The sequence below is a fragment of the Dasypus novemcinctus genome, chromosome 4 (genome assembly GCF_030445035.2).
Source record: "Dasypus novemcinctus isolate mDasNov1 chromosome 4, mDasNov1.1.hap2, whole genome shotgun sequence".
NCBI classification, from domain to species: Eukaryota; Metazoa; Chordata; class Mammalia; order Cingulata; family Dasypodidae; genus Dasypus; species Dasypus novemcinctus.
The window spans coordinates 50,047,247-50,072,759 of record NC_080676.1 but is presented as its reverse complement, the minus strand read 5'-3'; the positions used below and the strand labels follow the sequence as shown (position 1 = coordinate 50,072,759).

The following is a 25,513-nucleotide window of genomic DNA, read 5'->3' as shown; positions in this document are numbered from 1 at the left end:
TCTCTCTCTCCTTCTCTCTCTCACATAGCAGGATCAAAACAGCAGCTTCCTTTTTCTGTGTGTCTCTCCCTCTGTGTCTCTGTGTATATAAGGCCCAGCAAGAGGGTAGAAACCTACCTGTGTCATGCCTCACTGATGTAGTCCACAAAAAATGGCCCCACATCCACAGAAATGGATTAGTTCAAAAACATAATCTTTTTATTTAGAGGATTCTTAAAATAACTGATACCGCAATTGCCTATGATATTAATTACTTAAATTAACTCATTTCACTAAATATTACTTCAATATTTATTGATCTCTACATTAGGGCCAGGCACTTCAGAGATACTACTTCTCCCAATCTGCAGATGACATGAAAATACATATATGTTGGCCAATTTTTTTTATGGTATTGTGTCCCTTTGTTTAAAAGCCACAACATCTGCATTCATGATCTCCTGATTTTAGCAAGAAACTAAACAATCCAGTAAGATCCTTCATAAAGCTCAAAAGGAAAGGTATAAAACAATACTGTCACTTGCACTGAAACTTACTTTTCAGAGCAAGACATTTTTGTATAGCCTCTGCATTGCAAAATAGAGCATTCACACATTGGTGCTGACTCTCACAGCAGCTAACCTCAAGGTTAAGCAATATGCTGATTCTAAAGAAAGAGCAGAAACAGTTATGGACTATTGCTTGAAAAAACGATATACTTCACAGGGAGTGAACTGTTGACCCATGTTCTCATGGAGGAAAGAAAGAAATCAATTGCCAACTGCTAATTATGCTTCTCTGGGTGTTTTTCCAAGAAAGGATAAATGATCATGGATGTTGCTCAAGTTCAGAAGAACAAAACACCTTTTGGTACTGGCAACTCATAAATTCAAAAATGTTTGAAGTTAGAACAGATGTTAGAACTCAGAGGTTTGAATGTTTGTCTAAACATTCTTACACCTTTAAAAAAAGACCTCATACCCTGCTCTTATTGCTGCTTAATCTCAAACATGTAAATGGAGATTAACCCAAGCATTAATGTAATATTCCTAAGTATTAGTCACTGGAGTCCAAGGAAAACCCTTTGTGATGAGTGAGATGTTAGTACTTCATTTTGATATTAAGTACTATAAATGAGTCTATAGATTTATTTAAGGACTAAATAAACTTATTAGGGAATGTTGAGCTGGGAAATGTTTATTTCTTTACTGTCCTCCATCACATTGTTTTGCCTTATATTTTCTGGTCCAGTCATTTGAGCTATACTAACCTTGTAACTAGGTTAGGATATGAGGTGATTCTGCTTTTTATTACAAAAGCATGTCAACTTTCAGTAGCATAACATTCATTAAATTTCATTACAGTTAATGGTTTCTGTATTTTCTTCTCTAAATAAGAACAATTACTATTAATTGACACTTAATCTTATTACTGCTATAATCCCTAGCCAAGTATAATGTCTTTTCATAGTAAATATTCAATAAACATATTCTAGATTAATGAATATCTGACTAAATAACACAATAGTTATCAAATAGGACTTCATCATTGTGCACTGAATCATTTTCTCCATACATAAAATTATTAGGTGGTGTGAACCTGGTCTTCAGTCAAATGGTATTTTACTTTATGGAAATACCTCCTTTTCCCTCACCTTTCTATAATTTCTATAATACCTGATCATTTGGAAGCATGCTGGGTCTTTATGCCTTGTTTTATTACGTCAGGAATAAATTTGCCTTGAATTGAGATTGCCATACTGTCTCTTTAAAGTGTAGAATTTGGGAAAGAGAGCTGGTTACTCTTTCAAAAATTAATCTGAGATTTTCCTTAGCAGTTAGAAAATTTTTGTTTTGGGATGCAATATGATATTGGGTTTTCATTTTTTACTGGATCAAAAACTAACATGGGGACGAAACCAAGATGGCAGCAGAGTAAGGAGCTCCTGGAGTCAGCTCGTGATGCAGGGCAGTTTGTGATCACCCAGAGCCACTGTTTGGGGGCCCTAGTAGAACAGAGGAGTATCCTGTAACATCCTTGAGAGTGTGGAAGGAGGAGACTGCCCAACTGCAGAGAGGATTCGTGAGTAGAGCCCTCCATGCTGTAGAGGTCAGTGCCTATGGCACAAGCTGCCTTGGGAGCTATTCTGTGGCTGGAGTTGGAAGCTCCATTTCCCAAAAAAATGTGGGTAGAGAGGTAGGAGGAAGACAAGGTGTGGCAACAACTTCAGCTACTGATTAGTGGATTCAGTGGACTGAAGTATAATCTAGGAAGAGCTAAACTTTGAGTCTGTCTATGTTGGAAGGAGACCGGTGGCTGCCATTTTGACTCCACTCTTGGCATGCGGGGAAGCGGGGCTGATTGAAAGTCACACTACTGGTAAGGACTGGCTTCTTTCCACCCAGGTCTAGCCTAAACCCCAGCCCCCCTGTCTAGCAGGGAGGAATGTGGGGGGACCTGTACCACCTCTCTGGGAAGCTACAAGCCATGCCACAGAGGCCAGTGCCCATCCTAAGGTACTGGTGCAAGCCACCTCAGGAGCTATTCCATGGATGGAGTTAGAATCTCCATTTCCTGTAAACAGTGGAGGAAGACACAGTTGTCCACTGACCTCACCTACTGATTAGTGAACTTGGTTGGCTAAAATATAATCCTAGAAACATCTAGGATCTGAGCCTGTCCAAGTCTGGTAGCCACCATTTTGACTTACTCTCTGCTGCTGGGGGAGCCAGGCTGACTGAAAATCCAGTGGCAGTGGCTTCTTTCCACCAAGATCAGACGGTATCCCTGGCCTACTAGGGAGACATGCTGCTTATCCTTAGCCTCTCTTGGCAATGGCAGGAGTTTTCAGCCCACACAAACTGGTTGGTTCAGTGTCTTCAAGCCCATCTCCACCTCTGACCCCTGTAAGACAGCAGGGCGCTGGTCTTCCCTCTCTGTCTCTCAGGGCAACTGCAGATGCTTTTGGCCTGCACAAACCTGACCTTCAGGCACCTGTGGCTCCATGTCTATCCCCAATAGGACAAGAGATGGGCTGTGTTTGCCCAGCCTCTCCGGGTAATTGCAGGTGTTTTTGGCCCACACAGCCTGGACTGGTGGATACTTGTGGATCCACCCTCATCCCCAGTAGAAGAGGAGGGGGCTTGTGTTTACACAGCCTTTCTGGGCAACAGCAGACCTTTGGGCTGCTTGGACTGGCTGTTGGATGCCTGTGGATCTACCCTCACTCCAAAAGAATAGGAGGGGTATGCTGTCTCCACAGCCTCACCAGACAGCAGCAGGTAATTTTGGCCTACAGGGACTGAACTGTTGGATGCCTATGGATCCAATCCCACACCTTAATAGGATAGGAAGTGGCTGGTGCTTTCTCAGCCACTCTGGGCAATGGTGGGTACTACCAGCCTACAGGGACTGAACTGTTCAGCATTGGGAGTTCCATTACCACCCCTAAAGGGCATAAAGGACAATACTCCCTCAGCCTCTCAGAGCAACTGCAGGTGAATTTGTCTCACAAAGATTAGATTTTTGGGAACACCAGAGGGTCCGTTCCCACCCCTGGAAGGGAGAGGATCCGGTGCTATGTCAGGTTACCTGAGCAACTGTGGTCATTTTGGACCCATATGGCATAGATTGTTGCCCACAAATATAGCTCCATCCCTTACCAACCCTTCCCAAGGTAAGGAAGGAAGGGGTGTGAAGTTTCATCAGTCTCTCCAGGAAACTACAGACTGTCTTGCCCTGCATGACTTTGATTATTATACACAGTTTCACTCTGTCCCTACTCCTGTCAGAGGATAGGTGGAGAAGCTTCATCAATTCCTGTGGCAATATAGGCAACTTCAGCTTTAATACCTTACAGCATCAACTACATCCTTGGCTCCTATTACACAACCAGTAAGGAAGAAAAGACAAGAAAGCCCTAAACTAAAGGGAAAACCTACACCAGAATATATACATCTAGCAAGCCGGGTGCAAAAACACCGACAAAAAATTACAATCCATACCTAGAAACAGGAAGACACGGCCCAGTTAAAGGAACAAGATAAGCCTGCAGATGATATAAAGGAGTTGAGACAACTAATCTTATGTGTTCAAACAAATCTCCTTAATAAATTCATTGAGATGACTAATGAGATTAAGTATATTAAGAAGACATTGGATGAGCACAAAGAAGAGTTTGAAAGCATACATAGAAAAACAGCAGACCTTATGGTAATGAAAGGTGCAATAAATGAAATTAAAAATACACTGGAGGCATATAACAAGAGATTTGAGGAAACAGAAGAAAGGATTGGTAAACTCAGAGACATGGCCTCCAAGAGTAAGCATACAAAAGAACAGATGAAGATAAGAATGGAAAAAATTGAACAGGGTCTCAGGAAACTAAATGAAAGCAAGAGATGTGCAAACATACATGTCATGGGTGTCCCAGAAGGAGAAGAGAAGGGAAAAGGAGCAGAAGGAATATTTAAAGGAATAATGGTAGAAAATTTTCAACCCTATTGAAGGACATAGATATCCCTGTCCAAGAAGCACAACATACTCCCATCCAAAAAAATCCAAATAGACCAACTCCAAGACACATATTAATCAGAATGTCAAAGGCCTAAGACAAAGAGAGAATTGTGAGAGCAGAAAGAGAAAATCAATGCATAACATGTAAGAAATACCCAGTAAGATTAAGAAACCATGTAGGCAAGAAGGCAGTGGTATGATATATTTAAGATACTGCAAGAGAAAAACTGCCAGCCAAGAATTTTATATCTGACAAGATTATCTTTCAAAAATGAGGGTGAGATTAGAATACTCACAGACAAATAGAAACTGAGAGAGTTATTACCATGTTAGTAAATTAAAGAATAAAAATCACATGGTCTTATTGATTGATGCAGAAAAGGTATTTGACAAAATACAGTATCCTTTATTGATAAAAATACTACAAGAAATAGGAATTGAAGGAAACTTTCTCAACATGGTAAAGGCCATATATGAAAAACCCACAGCTAACACTGTATTCAATGGTGAAAGACTGAGAACTATCCTGTTGAGATCAGGGACAAGACAAGGATGCCCATTGCCACCATTGTTCAATATAGTGCTAGAGGTTCTAGCTAAAGTAAACAGTCAAGAAAAAGAAATAAAGGCCATCCAAATCAGAAAGGAAAAATTAAAACTTTCACTATTCAGAGATGATATTATGTATATCTAGAAAGTCACAAAAAACCTACAACAAAGATGCTAAAGCTAATAAATGATTTCAATAGAATATCAGGATACAAGATCAAAAATCAGTGATGTTTCTATACACTAGGAATGCACAATCTGAGAAGGGAGTCAAGAACAAAATTCTATTTTCAATAGGAACTACAAGAATCAAAAATTTAAGAATAGCATAGCCAAGGATGTAAAACACTTACATTCAGAGAACTATAATGCACTGACAAAGAAATTTTAAAAAGACCTACATAATTAGAAGAACATTCCATGCTCATGTATTGGAAGACTAATATCATTAAGATGTCAATTCTAGCCAAACTGATATACAGATTCAATGCAATCCCAATAAAAATTCCACCCACAGTTTTTAAACTGTGAGCTAGAATAGATGTTCATCATTATTGCAGGTGGTATGAATGTGGAGAAGCATGGGAAAACTACAATTGGTGCAATCTATAGACTGTACTTAACAGCAATACTATAATATCCTTGTATCAATACCAAAGATGTACTGTGTTAATAATGGAGGTGTATGGAAAAAGTGTGCCAAATGTATGCTATGGACCATGGTTGGTGGTAATGACCTGATGATATTATCTTATAATCTGTAACAAATATTCCACCCCAGCATGGTACGTTGGTGAAGGGGTGTTGTATAGGAAGTCTGCACATGTCTATGATTGGCAAGTTCACAACCTCTATAATAAAAACATATTTATTAACAAAAAGGGGGGTTTGAGGGAAAAATACACCAAATGTAAGATGGGGACTATAGTTGGTAGGCATAGTTTGATGATGCTCTTGCATAGTTTGTAACAAATGTTTCATAAAAATACAAAGTGTTGTTGGAGGGAGGATGTATAAGACCCTTATATGGTGTTATGTATGATTATTTTGTAAGTTCACAATCTTTGTTATACACTTATTATTTACATATGTTCATGTATAAATGATAGACTTCTATAAAAATATATTTTTAAAAATGATAAACGAAGGCATTAAAAAACTAGCATGGCATTCTAATTTATAAAATGAATAATATTTTAAAATAAATTAAAAGGGAATGGGTGTAGCTCAGTGGTTGAGTGCCTGCTTTCCATGCACAAGATCCTGGGTTCAATCCCTGGTACTTCCTAAAAAAATAAAAATAAATGTAAAAAAATAAAAAATAAAAATAAAGTAAATAAATAGAACTCCTTTAAAAATAATTTAAAATAAATAAATTAAAATTTTTGTTTCTGGCTTTTTGTATTTTAATTATACAGGAACTACCTCCACTTCCCAGTAATCATGGCTTCCTGGAATATTCTAAATTAGGAGAAAACCTTTTGAATAACAAAATTTTTGAAGATTTTACCGGTTGTTGTGGTATGCGAACTTGTAAAATGGTTCTGAATGACTCCCACTTTCTAGTGTTTATGGCCTGCTGTAATCCTTTCCATTGACTATAGGCTGGAGCTAGTAAATTGCTTCTAACAAATAGAATATGGTAAAAGTGATGTGATGCCACTTTCAAGATTATCTTATAAATGACTGTGATTTCTCTATTGCTGCCTCTTTCTCTGTCTCTGTCTGTCTCTCTGGCTCTTCCCATGTACCTGCTCTGATAGAACAATCTGGAAAGATCCAAAGAGTGCAGCCTCTGGCCAATTGCCAGCAAGGAATTGAGGCCTCAATCCAATGGTTCTCAGGGAACTGAGTCATAATAAAAACTACATGAGTGAGCTTAGAAATGGATCCTACCCACACTGAGTCTTCGAATATTGTGCTTCCAGCCTTGTGAGACTCTGGAGCAAAGGGCTTGTTCTGGATTCTTGATTCACAGAAATTGTAGGTAAAAATTTGTTTCTGGAGAATAGTGCTCCAGTGAATAGTGCTGAACATGGATTCAGTCAGCCATTTCAGTACAAGTCATGATCAGACACACAGCTATCCAGGAAGGATCTGTGGAAAGTCCTACACTCTGATGGGCTGGAGTCCTGTGTACTACATACAAAACCAACAAGCTTTTTGCAAGAACTATATGAACGGAACCACTGCCAGCCTGGACTAAAAGGAACAGAAAAGGGACAGATTGATGGGAAAATCATTTCAAGGGCAGAATCATGGAAGCTGAGGACTGGATCAAAAACATTTTCTTGGCCTAAGAGAGCAGACCCACCTATGTGTGTGGAAAGGGTAAGTATGCCCCAGGACTTGAAGAGGGCAGACCTTCTGTCCTATTGTTCAGGAAGAGTGCTACCATCTTTGTCTCCAGAGGGGGTGGAACATATTCACTGGATATTACAGAGGATTTGGTTTTCACCACAGTGTTCTGTGATGGTTGATTGTGTGCCTGGTAGATTATGGAGAGTTTGGCCATCACCCTAGTGTTCTCAGAGGGTGGAACCTCCACCCCAGTTTTCAAAGAGAACATGACTGTTGAACAAGCACTTGGAAAGTTTGGGGCTGCTGGTCCATCAGGCCCAGAGGACAATATATGATTTTATAGATGGCTCTCAGACCTTGAAATATAGTGGAGTATGCCCTGCATTGTTTTGGAATTGTTTGGGACCCATGACTGCTGCTTTCCTTCTAATCTCCCCTATAAGAATGGGAATGTTTATCCTATGCTTTTCCTTCCATTGTATATTAGAAGTTGATAACCTGTTCTCTAGGTTTCACAGGCCCAAGAGAGGGAGAATTGTGTTCCAGAACAGACCATATCTACAACTGATTTTGATTAGACTTTGTATTTAGTATTGTTACTGAAATGACTTAAGTCTTTGGGATGTTGTGATGGAATGAATGTAGTTTGTATGAGGAAAAAAAAAAATGTCTTTTTGAGGTCCAGAGGGTGCAGTGTGGTGGTTTGAATCTGTTTGTACCCCCAGAAAATCATGTTCTTAATTATAATCCATTTATGTACATTAAACTATTTTCTTTCTTTGAAAAGATTACTTCAGTTAAGTTGTGGCCCACCTCATTCAGGAGGGGTCTTAATACTCTGACTATAGTCCTTTATTAACAGAATGAATACAGAGAGATAGATGGAAATTCAGGAAGCAAGAAGCTGAGATCAATGAAACCAGGAAGAGAAGGGAGAGACCAGCTGATGCTGCCGTATGCCTTGTCATGTGGCAGAAGAGCCAAGAATCATTGGCAGGTGGTCTTTGGGAAGAAAGCATTTCCTTGATGATGCCTTGATTTGTACAATTTCCTGGGTCTGACTGCAAACAAATACATTCCCATTCCTGAAGGTGAACCATTTCATGATATCTGTTTAGCAGCATAGGAAACTAAAACATTATACATTCATTTTGATCAATTAAATAGTTGTTGCTTATTGGAAGAAATAAGTTAATTGCAGTGTGTAACACTGTGTTTTCTTCAATCTGCCAGAGATGGAGAAAACATGTTTGAGATGGAGCCTCTGACAACCTGAATCTCTCAGTAACAGACATTTTTAAGTTACAATGCTGTATTGTGAAAGCAAAACATCAAAGAATTTTGTGATAAAGGGCTCAGATTTTGTGCTGTTACTGCAGCATAATGAGGCTTAACTTGACGGATTCATTTGGGGTTTAAGTGGTTCTGTGAGTCCAAATTCTGGAGACATATTTTTTCAAAAACTTATTTTTTGTTTTCGTTTTTGCCTTTTTACTCAGAAAACACTTTGGGTAGATGAATGGCCATTCAAAGTTTTCTTGTCTAAAGGTGCTTTCTAGAAGCTAATATGAGCAGTATTTGAAATGAGCAGTATTTGAAATTTTAGAATGAGCAGTATTTGAAAATTTACTAGCTCCTCTGAGTTCACCGATACATTTCAATTTAAATTAGACAAATGTTGGGCTTAACAGCCCTCTCAAAAACCACTTGACTGTAGGTGTGAGAGTCCATTTCTGTGTTCTCAGTTCGGTTCCATTGGTCAATCTGTCTGTCTTTGTGCCAGTACCACGTTATTTTTACCACTGTAGCTAAGTATAAGTCAGAAAGTGAGAGTCCTCCAACTTCATTCTTCTTTTTTAAGACATTTTTGGCTATCTGGGGCCCCTTACCTTCCAAATAAATATGGTTGTTGACTTTCAGTTTCTGCAAAAAAAGTTGTTGGGTTTTTTATTGGGATTGTGTTGAATCTGTAAATTAAGTTGGGTAGAATTTACATCTTAAAGATATTTAGTCTTCCAATCGATGAACACAGAATGTCCTTCATTTAAGGCTTCTTCAGTTTCTTTTAGCAATATACTATAGTTTTCTGAAAACAGGTGTTTTATGTCCTTGGTTAAGTTTGTTCCTAAATATTTTATTGTTTTATTCTCTATTATACATTGAATTTTTTTTTCTGATTTTCTCCTCATTATGCAAATCAGTAGTGTATAGAAACGCTATTGATTATTGCATTTTAGTCTTGTATCGCTCCACTATACTGAACTCATCTATTAATTCTAGTAGCTTTTTTATGGATTTTCCAGGATTTTCTAGATATAAGATCATGTCATCAGTGAATAGTGAAAGTTTTAGTTCTTCCTTTCCTATTTGGATGCCTTTTTTCTTTGTCTAGCCTTTTTGCTCTAGCTAGAAAGTCTATTACAATATTGAGTAATAATGGTGACAGTGGGCATCTTTGTCTTTTTCCTGATTTTAGCTTGAAAGCTTTCAATAGTTCACCATTGAGTACAATGCTGTCTGCAGGTTTTTCATATATGCATTTTATCATACTGAGAAAGCATCCTTCTATTCCTATCTTTTGGAGTGTTTTTATAAAGAAAGGGTGCTGTATTTTGTCAAACATCTTTTCTGCATCAATCAACAGGGTCATGTGATTTTTCTTCTTCAATTTATCAATGTGGTTTATTACAGTAATTGATTTTCTTATGTTGAATTACCCACTAGGTCATGGTGTATTATTCTTTTAATGTGCTTTTGGATTCTGTTTGTATTTTGTTGAGGATTTTTACATCTACATTCATTAGAGATATTGGTCTGTTATTTTCTTTTTTTATAGTATCTTTATCTGGTTTTGGTATAAGGGTGATATTAACTTCATGGAATGAGTTTGGTAGCATTCTTTCCTGTTTTACAATTTTTCATGTAAGAGCCTGAGCAAGATCGGTATCAGGTCATCTTTGAAAGAGGGTAGAATTCAACTGTGAAGCCATTGGGCCCTGGGCTTTTCATCTTTGGGAGTTTTTTTATGACTTTTCAATCTCTTCACTTGTGATGGATTTGTTGAGGTCTTTTTCTTTTAGGGTCAGTGTAGTTGGTTTGTGTATTTCTAGAAATTTGTCCATCTCATCTACATATTCTAGTTTTTTTGGCATACAGTTGTTCATAGTAGTTCTCTTATTTCTGCAGTCAGTGGTAGTGTACCCCTGTCAATTCTGATTTTATTTATTTGCATCTTCTCTCTTTTCTCTGTGTCAGTCTAAGCTAAGGGTTGGTCAATTTTGCTATTTTCTCAAAGAACCAAATTTTGGGTTTTGTTGATTCTATTGTTTTTTGTTTTTTGTTTGTCATCGATTTCATTTATTTCTCCTCTCCTCTTTACTATGTCTTTCCTTTGGCTTGTTTCAGGATTAGTTTGCTGTTCTTTTTCTTATTCCTACAAGTGTGCAGTTAGGTCTTCAATTTTAGCTCTTTCTTCTTTTTTGATGTAAGCATTGAAGGCTATAAATTTCCCTCTCGGCACTGCCTTTGCAGTATCTCATAAGTTTTGATACGTTTTGTTCTCATTTTCATTCATCTCAAGATATTTGCTGAATTCTCTTGCAATTTCTTTTTGACACTGATTATTTAAGAGTGTGTTGTTTAATATCCACATATTTATGAATTTTCCCTTTACCTGTCCATTGCTGATTTGTAGCTTCATTCCGTTATGATTAGAGAAAGTGCTTTGTATAATATCAGTCTTTTTAAATTTATTGAGACTTGTTTTGTGACCCACCGTGGTCTGTCTTGGAGAAAGATCCATGGGCACTTGGAAAAAAAATGTATATCCTGCTGTTAGGGATACATCTACAGATGTCTGTCATATCTAGTTCATGTATGATATTATCCAGGCTCTCTGTTTCTTTATTTATCCTCTGTCCAGATAATCTATTCAATATTCAGAGTGGTGTATTTGAGTCTCCCACTATTATTGTAGAGACATCTATTTCTCCCTCCAGCTTTGCTAGTGTGTGCCTCATGTATCTTGGGGCACTGAGGTTAGATGCATAAATATTTAGTATAGTTATTTATTCTTGCTGAATTGTCCCTTTTGTAAATATATAATGACATTCTTCATTCCTTATAACAGTTTTGCATTTAAAATCTATTTTGTCCAATATTAGTATTACTACTATAGTTCTTTTTGGGTTACTATTTGCTTAGAGTATCTTCTTCTAGCCTTTCACTTTTAACCTGGTTGTGTCCTTATGTCCTTACTTCTGAGCTGAGTCTCTTGTACACAACACATAGATAGTTCATATTTTTTTATCCATTCTGTCAATCTATATCTTTTGATTGGGGAGTTCAAGCCATTAACATTTAATGTTATTACTGTAAAATTATTACTTACTTCATCCATTTTTCAAATTTTATTTTCATTTATTTATTTCTAGCCTGCCCCCCTTTGTTTGTGCTCATTATCTCCCATGTGGGAAGGTGGCACCCAATGGCTTGAGCCACCTCCACTCCAGCTTGTTATGTCTTTCATTGTGTTTTCTTGTTGTGGCTCTTCATTGCATCATCTTTTTGTGTCAGCTTTCTGTGCCAGCCCATTACCTTAGCTCTCTGTCTTGCTCATTTTCTTTAGTAGGCAAACGGAAAGTGAACCCAGGACCTCCCATGTGGTAGGCAGGCACCCAACTTCTTTAGCCACATCTACTGCCCATCACATCCACTTTGAGTTTTGCTTTTCGTTGTCATATCGTACTACTACCTACATTTTTACCCTTTAATTTACCCTTTCTAATAATCTTCATTTGTATACTCTTTTTCTAGTCTCTCACTCTTGTTTTTTCCTTTCAGGCTGCAGCACTCCCTTTAGTATCTCTTGTAAGTATGGTCTATTGGTAGCATATTGTATCAGTTTTTGTTTGTCTGTGAAGACTTTGAACCCCCCTTCATTTTTGAAGAATAGCTTTGCTGGATACAAAATTCTTGGCTAGTAGTTCTTCTCTTTCAGAACTTCAAATACATCATACCACTTCCTTCTCTCCTTCATGGTTTCTGATGGGAGGTTGGCACTTAAACTTATTAAGGTTCCCTTGTATATATGTAATGATTTGCTTTCCTCTTGCTGCTTTCAGAATCTTCTCTTTATGTCTAGTATTTGTCATTTTTAATAGTAGGTGTATTAGAGCAGGTTTATTCAGATGTATTCTGTTTGTGGTACATTGTCCTTCTAGGATATTGATATTTATGTCTTCCATTAGGGTGGGGAAGTTTTTAGTCATTATTTCTTCGAGTATTCTTCTTGCTCCTTTTTTCCTTATCTTTTCCTTCTGGGACACTAATAACACATATGCTTTTGCATTTTGTGATGCCATTCAATTCCCTGAAACCTAGTTCCATTTTTCCACTCACTTCTCTCTCTGTTTGCCTGTCATTTCCAGTTTAGATGTTCTGTCTTTGAAATCACTGATTCTGTCTTTGAGCAATTCAAATCTTCTTTTATGTGCTTCTAATGTATTTTTATTCTTATCCATCATGTCTCTCAGTACCATAAGGTCTGTTATATTTCTTTGCAGACTTTCAGATCATTTATTTATGCTCACCTAGTGTCTTCTTAATATACAGCCATATTTTCTTTCATTTCTTGAATTGATTTAGGAGAGTTTCATGATTATCATTGATTAATTATCTGAAATCCTATATATCTTTAGAATATTTGTTTTTTTCCTTTGGGTGGGTCATGTCTTCTTGTTTCCTAATATTGCTTATAATTTTTTGTTGATGTCTAGGCATTTGAATATATTGGTGAATTTACTCTATGGCCAATTTGTCTATCTTCCTTAATTTAATATTTTTTTTCACAGTTCTTTGATATTTTCTTCAACCTATCCTAATCTTTAAAGTTGCCAGCTTAAGTTATCAAAATCATGTCAGGGACAAAGTAATGGGGCATAGATTTTCTCTAAGAAGTTAGAGAATAGAGACACCCAATTGCAGTTTTGTCCACACAATTTCCATAAGAGTCAGCAGATGGTGTTCATTGACCCCCTTTCCATGAAAGTTTATCTCTCAGTTTTCCTTTGTTTTGGTCTGGCCAGAGCTAAGACTCAAAGTGGACTCCACTGGCTGAATTCACTGAAGAAAAGTCCCCTGACTTCCCCTTCCTTTTCACATGTAACAGCTCATAGTGAGGAAGATCTCTCCTCCTTTCTCAGTCAGCTGTAAGAGCCAGGAGTTTTATCCCCACTTAATATGTCAGCAGCGTGGGAGGGGAGCCCTTCCTGGTGGCCAGGAGGTTTAGTTACTCAGTTTGTTGTTTCAGTTTCTTCATCTCTCTATCCCTCACCCTATCCCATTCTGCTGACCCCCAAAGCGTGTTCATCAGGCAGCTTTTGACTCTTTCTTTGTTGTTTTTGTGAGAGTTGAGACTGGTCTGTCTAATCCAACACTGTCTTCCCATAATCCCCCTGCAGCCTCATCTTTCTCCTTCATTTTAAAGCAAAACTTCTTGAAGAAATAGTTTGTTTCACTGTCTTCAGTTTAACGACTCCCTCCATCTCTCTCTCTCTTTCTTTCCTTTCTTTTTATTTCTCTCATTCTTCCTTTCACTTGCCCCCATATATAAAAACTGTTCTTGTAAAAGACTGTCTGATTTCCCCCTCCATAATCTGCTTCTTTCCCAATCTACCCAATCTCAATTTATAATAGTTCTGTTCTTCTTTCTATGTTTGTTGGCCAATAAACTTGAAACCATTCTTGACTCCTTTCTTTTCTTCACACTGCATGCCCAGGTCTTCAGCAAATCACATTGCTTCTACCTTCAAAATATATCCCAATTTTACATTGCTTTTCCTGTTGCTATGGAGTACAAAATATTGTAATCTCTTTCCTGGGTTTTGACAATCTGCTTCTAACAATTATCCTTGCTTTTGCCATGTCTTCTACAATCTATTTTCAATTCAGCAGCCAGAGTAACCACATTGAAATATATTTCAGGTCATGTCAAACATCTGCTAAAAATGTGCCAATGGCTTCTGATATCTCACAGATAGTGATAGTCCACAGTGATCTGTATAACTCTATATAGCTGATATCTTTATTACAAATTTAATCTCTGTTACTCTTTCTCTTGTTTATTCCATTTCAGCCACATTGGCCTCAGTACTCCTCCAAAAATATACCAAGCACCTTCCTGTCTCAGGACCTTTGCATGTTCCATTGTCTCTTGGAAGCTTTTCCCCAATATCTGCATGGTTTATTCCCTTACTAATTTTACTTATAAAAATATATTCTCAGTGAGACCTCCCTTGCCCACGTTATTTAAATTTGAACCTGCATCCTCACCTCAAAAATTCCATCCCTCCTCTCAACTATTTTTTTTTCTCCTCAGCATTTATTTTTACCAAAATCATTATGTATTTTTAAAATTACTTGTGTTCAATATATATCTGCAGAAAAGTATAATACAAACCTTATGAGTGTAGGGATTTGGGGATTTTATTCCTATATTCCTATCACTTACAAGAATGCTTATTTGTTGAATAATTTAATGAAGGACTTGGCCCCTACCTTCAAGTTAGGAACTAGTTAGTTTTCTATAAAGATGGTGATGCAAGCCTCTTTCAAGAAGTTATGGTTTTGCTTTTTTTTTTTACCTGTTTACCCTAGAAAAATGGTTAAAATAGCTGTTCCTTCAAAAGGGTCAGTTGATTAACTTCAGAAAAATAATTAGCATCCATTGCCAATAAGAAACCAATGTCATTCTTATATCCCTGCCATTACTTTCAATTTAAGAAGTGATGCTGAATATGTTACTCAATTTTCACAAAGCCATAGCTCATCAAACTGACTTAATCTCTTTTCTAGTTAATATATTTTTTAATGTCTCTGAGGGGTCACAATGCTGGTTCAAAATTTGGATGTATAGGCTGACAATGTATTGCAAAAATACAGATATATTTTAAGTCTCTCTCTCCTCCACTTGCTCTTGTCCCTTCTTTCTAGACATGATTTTCATTACTGCAGAGCAATGAGGTGTTATGTTAGACTCTAGGGAAATAAAGGTTAATAAAATGTAGGTTACTCTCAGGATTATATTTATTGTGGAAACAAGTGTTTATGGTTGAGGATCCCCTAATCTGTGAGGAGATCTCCTTAGGTCATTTTGGTAACTTGGGCATTTACACAATACTGAAGCAGTGCTAAGGAATCCTTCAGTAACTGAGGATGTGGCTTGTGCCATATGTAAAATATCAACCATGGAAAGCTAGAACTGGGTGAATCAGATGTGGGTTCACTCAGCTACTACTATGGGGGCCATTCATAATGAGCCAGTTATGTAATAGTTTTCTGATTCTATTTCTCTGGGCCCAAATAGAAAAAGTCCTGCTAAATACCCTTGCTTAGGCTTATTTGTCAGGTAACATTTTATTACTTCCATTAAGAAGGAGATTAACATGGATAAGTCTGTACTTAAAGTGTCGTGAAACTCTTCCTTTATTTCTCCTCATCACAGGGAATGTGAGAAGTCTGTAGGAAGAAGACTTACAAATCTTTGGTTTTTATTAGTGTGAGCACCTCAGATTTAGGATTTGAACATGTCTGGGCCATAAATGAGTGCTAGGTTTCGCATTACAGGTCTCCAGGCCAGTGCTAACTCTTCATGTAGAGATTTTCAGACCCAGCATCTCAGCAAACTATTGTATTGCTTTGTGATCCTAGCCTAACACAGTGGCACACGATACCTTTATGACTTTCTGAGAGCAAGGGAGGAAGGAAGACACGGATAAGGAACAGAAGAATGGTGTCAAGAGAAGGCAGAAAATTTCTTTTGTCATAACCTATTCAGAGAAAGAAAAAAAAATTTAGTAGGTATTAATTGAACACATTTTCAGAGTTGGAGAAAAGTGAAGACCAAACAGATTACTATCTTGTTTTATTTGACAAACTAATATATACCAAATCTGGGCTCAAACCTGTGCAATTATTGATTCTATTGCCTTAGTTTTCACAAAATAATTACTAACATTAGAAGTTTAATGTATGAAGCATGGCTTTTGGTTGATCGGTTTTTTCTATTTCTTCTCATTCAAGAAACTAATAGGAGGCACCAGAACTAAGGATTGATATAATTTGTCTTGATTAAAACTAAACAAGTTTAGTATTAAGGTATAAATGAAAAATTTTTGATAACAGAAAAGGAAAACCATGCTAGAGAACTTTGATCAATTTTGATTAATTTCAACCCCAAGGTCTTTTTTTCTGACACTGTTCATTTTATAACTTCTAGCCTGAATCTCTCAAATCATAATTCATATGTTTATTACCCTTTTAAAGTATTTTCTAATTTTATAGCTAATGGGAACAATCCAATTGCTATTGTTACTATTCTGGTTTCCTTAGCTATTTCTCATCAGTTTCCTCTCATCATTCAGTATCATCTGGCTAGACCTAAACTGTAGTCTTTCAAAGCAATAATAATGGTATTATTGTCCAAAAAAAGCTCATGTTGGATCTTATCCAGGAGCAATTTGGTAAAGTATGATGCATTCTCTTTTTCATGTTTTCTCTCTATACTTATAAATTTCAGTACAGTGAGGATTTCATGTTTTTGTTTTTGTTTTGTTTTTTGTTTTTTGAGGTACTGGGGTCAGGGATTGAATCCTGGACTTTGTATGTGGAAAGCAGGCACTCAATCACTTGAGCTACATCTGCTCTCCTACACTGAGTTTTATACCTACTCTAATCAAAAAGTTAAAGAACTATTTTCCAATGTCTTCCACTTTAGTTTTCCTTTACTCTTTGTAATGTTTATTGACTGGCATATGTTCCTTATCTATAGGAGCCTAAAGTACAAATAAATTTAAGTTATCCATAAACTAAACCAGACTTTTAGTGGTAAATTTATTTTGACTCAGATTGTAATATTTCTCACATACCTTTGATTTGCTATCAACATAAAACTCATTTATGTGGATAGTAAAAGTGACTCTCATGATGAATTATGTAATGCTGTACTTACCAACCAAGGAAAAAAATGCCATTTTTATTCATTTTATTTGATCCCTTCCATTGAAGTTTTCTTCTTAGTATTGCTATTGAATCATATAAAATGTTTGTTGAAATTTCATATTGGTATATAATACATATATATTTATCATTTTCATATTGTCTTTCATTTCTTTAAGAATTCACTTTTGCGCTATATCTTCTAAATATTCCCTATTTAGGTGGGTTTGTTTTATCCAAAACAAAACACTTTTAAAAACTATCCTCACCCCTTCTACAGTCAGATTTTGCTGTTTCTGCCCCTGCTTTTGCTAGGCAGAGTGAATGTGTGATGTAGAAACATCCTGAGTAGCTGCACTAAGTCTGAACATGTATCCTAAACATATTCTTTTATACTCTATGGAGTTATTTTGCTGAAAACCTTTTACTGAAGTCATTAAAAGACAATCCAAATGGGTTCAATATAAAAATCCTGTATACTTAGCCAGAACTACTACAGATTGACCTTTTACCAAGAAGTCTACAGCAGGATTGAAACAAGTCTGAAACCCTGATTGGAAACAAACTTCTCATTAGATAACAAAATAAGTCTCAATGCATGGACCCATTTCTGTCTGTCCACAGAAGCTGTATCTAATCTAGAATCTTTGGTAGAAACCTATGGACAAAATTTAGCATGTATACTGTGACAATTAATAGATTTATGAGGTCAGAAAAAGGATCACATTTTTTCTTTCACCTACCAAGGAGTATCCATTTTTTTGAGAGCTGATAAAAAGTTACATAAGAAGAAAATTATTCTTATAATATATTATGAGTTTAAATAATTGGAAAACTCAGCTAAACCATGATTGATGTTAATATTCTTAACAAATTTAGAGTGAGTCAGGGCTAAATAAACAAATTTGATCTATTTGTTTTGCTCTGGTACTTTTATTTAGGTCACTTTACCAATGACATGTATTGTATTGTTATCAGATTTATGTTAAACAAACAAAACAAAACAAAAAAGCAAACAATAACAAACATCACCAACAACAAAAACTTTGCCAAATTGTAGTAAATCTAGAAATGACAGACCAGAATGTTAAATTATTTGGAAACTCTCTCTTATGAGTTGCATTTAAGAAAACTGGGAATATAAAGATTTAATAAGTGAAATCTTTAGGAACTTGATACCTATCTTCAGATATTTCAAGTGCTGTCACATGGAAGAAGGATTAAACATTCTGCCAATGTAGGCCAAATCCTGTGCTAAGTATTTTGTTCTTCTAGCTCCTATACAGACAGTAATGAGACCTGAGCTACAGATTAAAGTTAAATTCTATACATTACTACTAAAAGTCCACAATTCAGGAAAAGGCTGATATCATATGAATGATACCAAAAGAATAAGTTTAAAAGGAAAACCTGAAGAAAATGAAATAGCAAATCAATAAGAAGCAGTGAAAGACTTATAAGCCTGAGAAGTGTTGCAGGTATCAGATGAGTTATTAGACTAGTTGGCTTTTTTCCCATTCTCAACCTTTATGAAAAGTTAAGGACTGTATTAGAATTATTGACCTAGAAGGCTCATTATCAGATGATAAAATAAGACTCCAGAAAGGAAAAGTAATTTTGTGAACTCACACAATAAGTAAATTGCAGAACTTGGACTAGAACTGAGGTCTCTTAAATTATTCAAGTTTTCAACTTATATATTAGAACTTAGTAACATCTGTTTTTCTTTTATCCTGCAGTAGATATTCAAATAAAAGTGCTCCTTTTCCAACACCCTCCATCTCCATCTTTCTCATTCATTCAAATACACATTTATAGAAACTCATTTAACTTTTGGACACTGAGAACAATAAAATCCATTAAATTAGTTTCTGTACTTTAAGAACTTACCAGAAGTGAGCTCTTCCTTGGTCAAATTCTTTCAATACTCTAACAACATTAGTTAATGTTGGAACATACACAGGCTTCTGGCCAAAATAGAATAAGGAGAAATAGATATACTTTACCATCTGAAATAACTTAAAAGTTGGAAAAATATATGAAATAAAGACTTACACTGGACTTCAGGGGATAAAAAATATATATGTAACTGAGAGATGGGAAATGAATGAGAGAAGGTTCATGATAGCCCCAGCTTCATGTCTTAGAGAATTTTCAAGTTGCTGTGCAAGGAGAGAGAGCCTTTGTAGGTACCAGCGAACTCCCTAAGTTAAGGGGACAGAACTGAAAGTGCAGGAGAAACAAGGCGTTTAGATTTTGCAGGACAAAGTACCAAAAAGGTGAGAGCTACAAAGACAGAAATCTCAGGCAATCTACAGATGTTCTCCCTAAAGTATACAACAAAGTACTGACCAGTGTGTATATGTGAGAAAACTACACAAGGATAGGAAAAGAAGTATCTGAAAGGAATAGTGCCCAGTGCACATACCAATGCCAAGAACAGTGCTTGTTTCAACCAGGACTGTGAGAGTGCTCAGGAATGCCTTGCCTCAGTCATGAGGAATATCCAGCCCTAATTGAAGACTTTTCCTTATTTACCGAAAAAATAATAAAAAACAGATCCTGAAGTATAAAACTGTATCCAAGCATAATCCACAGGTCAAAATAAAGCTAAAGAATATTTACAGAAGCACAACAATATCTAGCACCCAACAAGGTAAAATTCACAATGCTTGGCACCCAATTAATGATTGTCTGGCATACAAAGAAGCATGAAACACAATCCAGAAAGAGGTGAATTATTAATAATTGAAACTGAATGAGAACTGACACAAACGATAGAATAACAAAGAAGTATATTAAAACAAGTATATATAACTTCATTATATAAGTTCAAAAAGAAATGGAAAGTATAAAAAATTCAATTTGAACTCAGAAATGAAGTTTGCATTGTCTAAAATGAAAATAGACTGAATGGGATTAATGGCAGATTAGGCATTGAAGGAGAAAAGATTAATAAATTTGAAGACATAGGAATGGGAACTATGCAAAACGAAGCCTAGCATTTGTAATAGCAGAACCTGAAATCAATCCAAATGTCCATTAAAGATTAATGGATAAGCAAATAGAGTGTGTCCATGCCTCAGGATTTTAAAAAATGATAAATTATTGATATATACAATACTATGGATTTATCTCAAAATAAATAAGCAAAGTAAAAGAAACCTGATTAAAAAAAATACTATAATTCTGTTTATATAAAATTCTAGAATAAGGATATTGATTTATATTGACAGACAGCAGACAAACAGTAATCTGAAGATTAGGCAGGAAGGAGAGATTCCAAAGTGGTACAAGAAAACTCTGTTGTTATGGATATGTTCAATATCTTAATTGTGCGGATGGTTTCACAGGTCCATACATGCATCATATTTTATCAAATTGTAAATTTTAAATATGCGCAGTTTGTTGTATGCCAATTATACCTCAATATAGCTGTTAAAAAAAAGAGTTCACAGTCTTTATTTCCTGTATTTCTTTCATCCTCAACATCAAAACTGCATCTTATAGAAATGTTTAGACTACTTGTAGCAGTTTGGTATTATTTATGAACTCCAAAAATAGATATTGGATTATGTTTGTAAACTGGTCTGTTCCTCTGGACATATTAGATTGCACTAGATTCAAAGGTTTCACTTTTACTTGATTTAAGTATGATTAAGGCTTTGATTCAGCCATTTCAGTAAAATATTGAGTCCCAGCCAACCAAGGGGGCAGGGACTCACAAAGAAAACAACATGGCTGAAGAGAGAGTTTGAGTTTTGATGCTGGAGCCCTGGGAAGTAAGCACACAAGAGAAGAACACAGAGGAATAGAGATGGTTCCATAGACACAGCAGAGGCCCCAGAAAGAGAGAGAGCCTGAGAGTCTACAGCTGACCTTATGGAGAGAATAGAGCTGCTGAGCCTGGAAAGAATCAAGCCCCAGGGAGAGAGACAAACCGTATGGCAGCTGAGACTGGAAAGAGCTGGGACCACAGAGTCTTAGGAGGAAGAGGAAGGCTGAACCCTTGCAGAGACTGAGAGCCATGTTGCTCCAATATGTGGCAACAGACTTTGGTGAGGGAAATAACTTATACTTATGACCTTGTGACTGTAAGCTTCTATCCCACATAAATACCCTTTATAAAACCCAACAGATTTCTGGTACTTTGTATCAGCATCCCTTTGGCTAATACTACTACATCCCATTTCATAAAGCAAATTGTAAATTTGTTCTCTGATATAGAGTTCCTCTACTACCTATGTTCAGGTTGTTCAATGGTCCATTGGGAGTCAAAAACTTTACTATGGAAAGATACCAGAGAAAGAATTTATTGTTCTACTTGAAATAAAAATCTGGGAAATATCCCTGTGATGAGAAGTCTGATTCCATTTTTTTTTTTTTTTAAGTTTAACTGCTGACCGCTTTTAAACCTCACCCTTACCTCTTTTCTTTGTATCCCATATCTGAATAAGCTGAAAAGAAAGCCTGGGTGCTCCTTCCTTCATTGCCAGCAGAAGATTCAATTCACATAAGCCCCTGCCACCATGCTAGACAGCTCATCCCCACCATCCTCTGCCCAACCACACTGAAAATGCTAGGCCAGTCTACTTTCCTGGCTTTCTCCAAAGACCTCAACTATTTAAGTAAGAAAACTGTTCTTACCCTTTTGGTTTGTGTATGATGCCATCAGTCTCGGCTTCCAAACCACCTTCAGGGTTTGGAGTCTGCCAGCCTCTGCAGGTGACCATAACATTTCCTCAACATTATAATTAAAGACCAAAAACCCAGCTTCCTTTAACTTCCAATTTCCTTAAATGTGAGCAAGTGTGTACATGTGTGCATTTTACTATTCAAGTCTAATTTTCAAAAACAAATTACAATTTTTAACTTAATTTAATTTTTATTTAGTTTTCATTTTGCTCAGGGATATTTGCATGTATTTTTTAGCAAACAGAACTATTCAATTTTCCTTCTTAATTCTCCAGTTCCTCCTCAAAGAATCTGTCCTTATTCGATAATAGTGGTTCTGACAGCAAGGATATTTGCTTCTAATGAAAGCTCCTCTTGCTGTTTTGCTACTCGAATCTGCTGTGCATTTCAGCCTCTAACGAACTGGATGGGTTTGAATTTTCCCCTGAATACATCACTAACAAAGCAAATTTGTTCATATGACTGAAATATTGCCCATGTGAAGTGCCTATTTAGTCTTCCTGGAACTCTGGCACCAAGGAAAAGAGAATTTAATGTTTTCTTGTATTTTATTTTAATTGAACCAGTTGCTAGAATAAAATACTTTTCCTATTTAAATTGACAGAGAATTGCTGCTTAGGTTCCAAGTCACTGCCTGGTAACCAAATAGCTCTTCTTGGCCTAGATTTATTCTATTTGTACCTCCATGTGGGGAAATTTTGCAGTCATTGTTGTTTGGGGCATTATCTGGTGAACTCTTTCCATGTCTGGCACTTTCCTTATCAGGCCACTGAGGAAATTAAACTGATTCTGTCAGTCTCTTTCCTAATATACTGGTTATACTTTATGTGCTATAGGCTCAGAATGAGGAAATTTAACTGTGTCCCTTTAGGGTAGCAAAATGGTTCATGTTTTCTGTCAGGGTAGAGGGATAGAATGACTCAGAAACCTATTTTGTGATCTCGTCACATGAAAGCCAGATTAAATCCGCCAATGTGCCCCTAGAGTTGTTACTAGCGCAATGTCTGAAACCTTTTAAAACAAATGTAATGGAGCCAAATGTTTTCTAATTAGTGTTTCCGTGTGCCCAGGCTTTATTTTGTTAGTAGTCACTTTGAGGCTGGCCTTTACAGTTATATTTGAGAATCTTAGATTGGGTTTTAGATTCAGAAACCCCACACCACACGTCCATTTGTGCCATCAGGGGCAAGTTTCTTAATTTCTCTGAGAATCAGTTTACTATTCTTTGACACACAAGTGTTAATACTAATTATTTTAGGTAGAGAACTAGCTAAATTTAGCCTGTTGTCACAAAGGCATGCAAAAATACAGTCATTTAAAGAAGTGAGAAATTTTAGTTCTCTCTCATGGAAACAACAGAGTTAAGCAGCCAAGGGCTGACAAGGTAACTTTGTCATCCTCAATATATGTCTTTTCTCTCTGGGATCAAGGCTGGTTTCATCTCTTCCCAGCCACTGGGAGGCAAAGGGAGGGAAAAGGCCGAGTAGTTTCCATGTTAAGGATGTCGAAAGGAATAGCTAGTCAGCATTCCAGCTTTCTTCCCATTGGCTGGGGCTTGTTCTCAAGGTCAGCTTGGCAGCAAAGGAGCCTGAGACATAGTGTTCAGCTAGGAGGTAATGCACCCAGTTAAAACTTGGAGGGATCTCCTTATAAAGGAAAAAAGTACAGATTGCAAATTGTGGAACAGTGAATAGACCCTGCCATTATTATATGCACTTACTGGGAGGATTACAGAAAGTAATGTCCAAACAGAGACTGGATACAAAGCACAGAGAAATGGTTCATTAAATGCCCAGGTATTTTCATTAATAAAATAATTATTTAATTCCTTGTTATAAACAGAAGCTCTTGGGAATGGCTAAGGTATTTTTCATTGAAGTTTTAAAAAACTACAGCCTCATGTTTATTTCCACCTAAAAGAACTGATGCCGAAATTAGAAGCACTTGTAAATGTCAGCTTTCACTCCTAACCAAGACATGGGGATAGGAGACATTTCCAGATTTTAAAGCTTTTTTGGTTTCAAAGTAGCAAAAAAATCTGGTGTGAGACCAATTTTCCTAATGGATTTTAGAATCAAACAAATTTTGTTTTGGATTCTAGCTTAACCAGTGTAATCTTGGGGCATTTTTTTTTTTTTGACAGTATTAATTTTTTGTTAAAAAAATACACAGACCTACGCAGTAAGCATTCACATACCTACCACTAAGAACAATGACAATGGTCTTATTCTACTTAAATTTAATCTTATCAACTATCACTGAAATAGTTTTAAAATATAAAAGTATAAATAAATCTGAAATTCCTTTTGAACTCTTTTCCAGCTTCAGAGGGCTGCTGTTTTTGAGATTTCTCTGTGTGTTGCACATGTCTGGTTCATTTATTTTAACTGAAGCAAAGGCTCTATCACTATCAACTTATCCATTGACTTATTAATAGATATTTAGGTCATTTTAATTTTCAGTTTTTTATTAAAAACAATGCTTTATTAAATATCTTGCAGATGTGTACTTGTGCACACATACATATACACAAGAATTTCAGTGACATGAAATTATTTTCTGGCATGATGCATACATTTTGAGTTTTTAAGATTGCTCTCCAGTTAATGCCTCAAGCAGTGGTGGATAAGAGTTCCAGTTATTCTATATCTTTATTATATCCTATATTTTTCAGACTTGAAGGATATGAAATAGTACCTCATTTTTCTTTTAATTTTCTTTTTTCTGAGTACTGGTAGAGTAATCTTTTCATATCTTTACTTCCCAAACTCTTTTTCTCTTCTGTGATTTTTCTCCTGTCCTTTGTTCATATTTTTAAATTATTTGTCTTTACCATATGGATGTGTAGATATTAGAGCTAGTCAGGAATTTAATTTTTAGGTTTATTACATACATAGCACATATGCTTTCTCAATCTGCCACTTGTATTTTAAATTTTTTCAGGATGTTTTGCTATACAAAGGTATTTATTTTTTACTTGACTCTGATGAAATAATTTTTTTGTTTAGGAGTGTATTTGTGTGTTTGTTTTTTAAATAATTTTTTCCTATCCTAAAGCTATAAAATATTCTTCCATATTTTTAAAGGTTTTAAAAATTCTTATAATATTCTTTCAATATTTAATCCATCTGGAATTTATTTTTTGTATATGAGGTGTGAAAAAGCAGTCTAATTTTATTTTTCTACATGGATAGTTAACTATTAAAAGACCATTTATTGACTAGATCATCTACAAATTACTCCTCTTTTTCCTTCTCTTTTATGTTTCCTTTCTCTTTCAAGTTCAAGGCCATTCCTGTACAATCTCTTTCTATTTCTCTTGTCCTTTCTTCTCCTTCTTGTTTGTTTTCTCCTTCTTGTGATTATTATTATTGTTATTAAATTAGGGCATGCACCAAGTATTTAAAAAGATCAAATAGCAGAGTTCCCACTAAAATAAAACTGAAATAATAATCCTCCCTCTAAATTGTCACAGAGA

General features: G+C 36.1%; 1 pseudogene; it reads left to right on the top strand.

Annotated features, from left to right (window-relative positions):
• The first annotated feature begins 1,885 nt into the window (after window positions 1-1,885).
• The window catches only part of LOC101420473 (aquaporin-10 pseudogene), a 48,303-nt pseudogene continuing 24,675 nt past the window's right edge, over window positions 1,886-25,513 (top strand).